This window comes from Plectropomus leopardus, chromosome 14, assembly GCF_008729295.1.
Source record: "Plectropomus leopardus isolate mb chromosome 14, YSFRI_Pleo_2.0, whole genome shotgun sequence".
Lineage (NCBI taxonomy): Eukaryota > Metazoa > Chordata > Actinopteri > Perciformes > Serranidae > Plectropomus > Plectropomus leopardus.
In genome coordinates this window covers 10,717,490-10,723,721 of record NC_056476.1, presented here as the reverse complement: position 1 = coordinate 10,723,721, position 6,232 = coordinate 10,717,490, and positions in this window count along the sequence as shown.

Sequence of the window (6,232 nt, the reverse complement as noted above, 5' to 3'; positions counted from 1 at the left end):
CACACACACACACACACACACACACACACACACACACACAGAGAGATCCACACACACATTCCAGTGGAACATTCTCCGCTGTACAGCCATCAAGGGGGGGAAAGTTTAAGGGGGAATTTAACCCCCAGCTGGGGAGTGGTGGCTACCTCCAACCTTTACAGATGGTTTTATTTACTTTTACAAGGATTTATGTTTGTGAATTTGAATCTCCTGCCAGCTGCTGGTTGCACACCGGAGGTTAAACGTTGCAAAATAAAGTACAGCTTCTGTAAAATCCCTCTGTTACAGCAGCATCTCTTTGGTGCATGTTCTCAGCGCTGCTCCGCGTCTGACCTCTACAGAAGTCTATTTTACACCTCCAATCCCTCCTATTTCTTGCTTATCCCTCCGTCCCGCCGTCGCTCCCCTGAGGACGGGTTGTGAACTCACCTCTGTCCAAAGCATTGTGTAGGTAGACCGGCCCCGCTGTCAGGCGAGACGACACGGCATGGGCTAGATGAACAGACTTGTCCTGCAGGCTTTCGGGCGATTAGCTTTCCCTACGAGTCTCGAGGTCGATCTTTTTTCAGCCGTTAATAATGTTTCCTGTTACACTGGGATGAACCAGTGTGGGTGGATTAACAGATAATAGGCAGTGGGAAGACATGGGAAAAAGACACAGTGAGCTCTCAGCACGGTGACCCAGTGTGGGAGGTATGCAGGCAGGCTCTGATAAGGGCCCGACTGCTAACTGTTTCCTCCAGTTCCTTCTGAATGCTAATCAGGAGGAGCAGAAGACAGTATTGGCTGGTTTCTCTTATTTCCTCTATTGAGCGTCTGCCTCTTCCCACCCTATCCATCTCCTGTCCTCTCCTCTCATTCTGTTTTCCTGTCGTCTCTGCCTCTTTTTTTTTCTTCAGTGCAGACTGAGCAGATAGCTATTACAAGGCTTTGCAGATTTAGCATGAAAATGAGGGAAAGCACTTGGCTCTTCGATGTAGACATGTTTCTGTGTGTGTGTGTGTGTGTGTGTGTGAGCGCTCTGTTGACACTCGCCATATGGAGGAGCTTCATTTGCATAGAGTATTGTTCCCCTGGCACATGGTCTCTTGTGAGTTTTTGCCATAATATACTCTCTCTGGTGGCCAGCACACAATTTTACACACTCCAAACTCTGACCCCTCGACACAATCCCTCACACACAGTCTACCCTCTTTTATTTTCCCTCCGGCACCCCCTACCAAAGCATCTGATCCTGGGATTTGTTTGGGATTCACTCGGATTCACCCTGATTCTCCCCTTTATCAGTGTGTTTGTGCGGGTGTGTGTCTGCACATGTGTTCGTCTGTACGTGTTTCTTCTGGCTGGGCACATGAACTTAATTATATATCAGCCTCCACCCAAACAGTCTTTTGTATCTTCCAAGGAGACATAATGTTGTATTTTTGAGGGTTGGATGTGCTGCAACACATTCAAACACATGCTCACACTATTACTGTTATGAAAATATTCCATTCAGAAACATCCGCTCAGATCCTCTGCTATGACGACTAAATGCCCAACCCGTTTTGCAATACAATACAACTCCGGTATAATTTGCGTGGCTTTGGACATCGTATGTACTGTTTTAATAATGCTTTACTGATCAGAGTGACTGCTGCAATCTGGGTACATGCTGACATTGCTACAACAAAGTCTGACATTTTAAGAAGCAATGTTATGTAATTTCAGGCCAAACTGAGAGTAAGTTTGCCCAAAATGTCAATAATAGATCCCATTGCAAACTACAGCAAAACCAGTCCAAAAGCTGAACCAGTAAATATTTGCCCCACTAGCTGTGCTGAAAAAGGGCAGGAGACCTGCTTTAATGAAGTGCAGGAAGCACAGGTGTGATTAATGCATGCTAAAATGGCTAATGACAGATTTTGCCAATGCTGGGTATCAAACAAAGGCCAGAGACTTTATCGTATAAAGCTGCTGTGAGCTCCAAGCAAAAGAAAATAACGTGATCTCGGAGCCTGACCGGGCAAAGCCTCTCTTCTCTCGCGTAGCTGCCATCATCTCACTCAGACTCGGCTTGGGTCTGTGTCCGCAGCTGTCTGTAATAAAAAACAGCATGAAAGTCGCGCTGATTCTGCAGCCAAATCTGCAACTGATGATTCAACACTTCGATTTTCAGGGGGAAGCCCCGGATCTTTTTTTCCGCAGCGGATATTTTGGCTTGTCATAGCAGGAACATCACAGGTGTATTTTATAAAAGTGAAACAACTGCATTCCTTCTGGGAGAGCCAGTTCCTTGTATTGTCCACAGTCGCAGTTTACTGGGACATTTGATGGAACTGAGCCATCGTTTACGACATTTGTTTCACTTTGGCGTCAAGAAAAGTCAAAATGTCTGCCGTCTATTGTTTAAATCTTTTCACAAATTGTCAATGTTTACATAGACCATAAAGTACCGTTTCCATTTTGATTCAGCCGCGGCGATTCATTTGTCAGTGTGTCAAGTGTTTTTGTAAGTCTCTATTGTTGATGATGCTGTCGGTGTACATAATTTGGTTTGTTTCTCAACCTTTCCCATCAATTCAAGTCGGCACAAACAGCATGTGATGTTTTGACAAATTTAAAGTAGAAACCACACCTACCTGGCTCAAACCAGTACAGTGTTGGGTTTAGGAGTTCACGCTCTGTATAGTGTGTTGTGGACAGTTTAAACCTTCGAAATCTGAGCAAATTGGTAGATAGAAATCAATTCTATCAAAAATGTTGGAAAAAGGCAAACAGAAACTTTTAAAGAAATGACCCAAAAATTTGCAAGAAACTCATAAACCAAAAAGTGACAAGAAGATGACCTCAAGAAAGTGCAAAAAAATAAAAAAAATAAAATATATATATATTTTTAAATTTAGTAACAGTCATTTGAAATACAGAATTTTAATAAATATAGATTTCTGGACATTTTTTCTTTTTTGGATAATATCTGATATTCTCCTTACAGCTAATTTTCCATGTCATTTTTCTTCATCTTTTTTCATCTTTTTTGCAATTTTACAGACATTTCTTGCCAAGTTGCTCATTGCCTTTTCCCCATGCTTTCAAAAAAAAAAAATCAAACCATTTTCCTCAAGTTCCATAGCTCGATATGCTTAAAAAGGTGTCTGAAAGCAGCACTAGAAGACAGATGATTAGGTTCTAAAGGGTTAAAAAAGTTTTTATATGTTTACCAATTGCCTTCATTTTTTTCTTCCAAATAAATGAAGACAGCCTTGGGGTTTGCCCCATCTGACTTTATGTTATTTTAATTTTTTTACTGCGAAATTGCAGTGTTTCCAAATCTCAGCAGTTTACGTGATGAGCACAGTGCTGTTATTATTACAAACAGGAAGGATGACCTTAAATTGAACCTGTGCAGATTCTTTATTTGTTTACTTTTCTGCACTTGAGGCCAAATGTTCCTACAAGTCATTTTAGTCTCTAACTTTGCACTAATTTTAAAGATTTCCATTACCTCAGACAAACACATGCCTCACCCTTTTCCAGTCCGCCCATTCACCTGATCGTGTTGCTGCCCTAAAAACAACCCTCTGTCCTGAGAAGTAGTCTATTATGACCATTAAAGGGAACATTTATTGACTTTATTTAATATTTCTCTCCTCTCTCAAAGGAGCGCTCTTGCTCTGACCCCTGGCCTCTGTTTACTTTCTCTTTAGTGGATAAGATAAACATGTCAGCTGTGATGTATATTTTTTTCCATGAGTCTTTGACTTGTTATTTTTCCATTTCAATCGTCTTCCATTGCAAGGAAGTCCCAAAGCTTGAGCTCAGTTTGTGCTTTGAGGAACAGCCACCTTATGCCAGTTTTGTTCTTTAAGGCAAAACGAGCAGATTTCATGCCAAATCCAACCAGGTGGCACAAATTGTGAAAGAGCACTGCGGATGTCGATAGAGGCTGCCAAGCTCGAAATTAATTTAGCGCTGATTTATTGACGTTAAAATGCTCCAAACGTTCACATTTATCCCGCTTTTGAATTCTGACTAAATCATTCTGGGTGGGGCCTTCAGCTAAATGCCTAATAGTTACTGACAACTTGAATGGTTATTGAAGCTGACACACACACACACACTCACACACCCTGCGTGCACCCTGTCCTCCGCTGTGTTGAATGTCGGGGTGTTGATGCTTGGTAAGTTTCTATCCCGCTTGGTTGGCGAGGAGCGTTGCCAGGCTGACAGCTGCTCCGACTTCACATTCCCCAGCATGTGATCCCGGATTGGAAACTCAGGGGAGAGTCCACCCGGGATGGACACACACATCCACTCCCACAGTGAAAAACACATGTACTTATAGAGGCACACACGCACCAGCTTACAATCACCCCCCCCCCCCCACACATATATACGCAGGGTGGGGGCTGAAGAGCTGCAGAGGCTAGATGTCACAGGCCTTATAATAGAGGGATGCCCTCTTAAGCTGCTTCACACCAGAGCCCAGAAAATCAAATTGTCATATCAATGAGCAGCTCACCCTAAAAAAAAAAAAATCTCCCTTTCCTCCTCACTTTTCTTTTTCAGCCTCTTCTTCTATCTCTCCCTCCTCTTTCTCATACCGTTCTTGAAAAGCAGGTTTGAAGTTTTGTGGAGGACTGAGCAGGCTTTTCAATTATTTTCAGTGTCATTCGTAATGGTTTAAGAAGGAGAGAAGAGAGGGAGATGAGAGAAAAGGGGGGAAGAGAGAGCTGAGAGTAGATGAGAACATGGGCGCAGGCGGAGCCGAGCTGTTTGTGGCGGGCTAAATGGAGATCTAATTCAATTTCGGCTATGACCAAAGGCCAGGTTCCGTAACTAAAAAGCCTGCTTCTATCAAATGCAAACACAACATCTGTCTGTTTGTTTTTTAATCTCTTTTTTCTTTTCAGCCAAATAGAGTTAAGATCAAAAAGGGCAGCCAGTCAAACATCTCGTCTTTTTCTAATTTTTGTTAAAAGGTTATTTGATAAGAGCATTGCTCGGTCTCCTCCTCCGCCCTCTATGTTGGATTTTGTGTGGAATTAATGGCCTTTTGAATCTCTGAATGCACAGCAGTCAATATGCACCCAACAGATGGTGCGTGGCTCCACCGCTTTTCTTCTTCCTCTTTTTTTTTCCCACCTCTTGTTTTTTCCTCTCCACTAGCCAGTGACAATTCACTGCCCAGTGCACGTTAGCTGCATGTTACTCCACGTTTGTTGTGGAGTTTGTTCTGCTCTCTTTCTCTCTCTGTCACAGATGTAGCCTGAAATCACGTCTGTCACACTGGCCTTAATCTCGGGGTTAGCAGCTGCCGTTTGATTGTGTGTGTGTGTGTGTGTGTGTGTGTGTGTGTGTGTGTGTGTGTGTGTACTGCTGGCGTATATGTGTGCTTGTGTGATGTAGTGTGAAAAAATCAGAAAAGGAATTAAGTTCCTCTCGCTTCTCTGGTCACCTGAATGAGTGAATGTTAGTTTGTTTGTTTGAAGCTGACGGTCAGATGATAATTAAATGAACTTTTGGACATTTTGGGGATTTTTTTTGAATCACCTCCTTGCTAAGAGAAAAATGAGGCTACTATTCTCGTACCTGTACTGTTAATATAACGACTCATCTATGCTCAGTGTTAGATATGGACATAGATCTGCATTCAAGTTTTGTATTTTGTATTTTGTACACCTTTTCGGAAAGCTTACGAATACGGACAAAGCAGAGCGGTACAGCAGGAAATCGTTGTGGCACTGCAGCATAGCCTACTACAAGTAAGACATGACAAAAACATTTTAAAAAAGGATACAGCATAGTTTTGCGACATTTTGCGTGGCAGTATTGTATGTATACACAGACGCAATGTATTGATTTTTTTATTATGTAAATTTTTATTATTGTAAATACAAGTGAAACTTTTGGTATCCTCCTAGAATAATAGTAATAAAGTCTAAAAGACACATGTTGCACAAGACATAAGTTGCAATATATTTTATCGTAATACTCAGCATAGTGCAAAATATTGACAAAAGCAATATAATTTTGCGACCTAAGCATCGTGATAATATTGTATCGGGGGCTCTGGTGATTCACACCTCTATCTACAATGCTGCCTCCATTAAAAAGTACATTATTATGACCCCTCCACCTTTTTTATGTTTGTTGTTGCCAGAAACTTTTGACTCTGCCCTGTGGCTTTTAGTAGTTAAATCTACGCCAACATAAAGGATGCGCGCAATTATGTGAGTACTGACAGTTACAA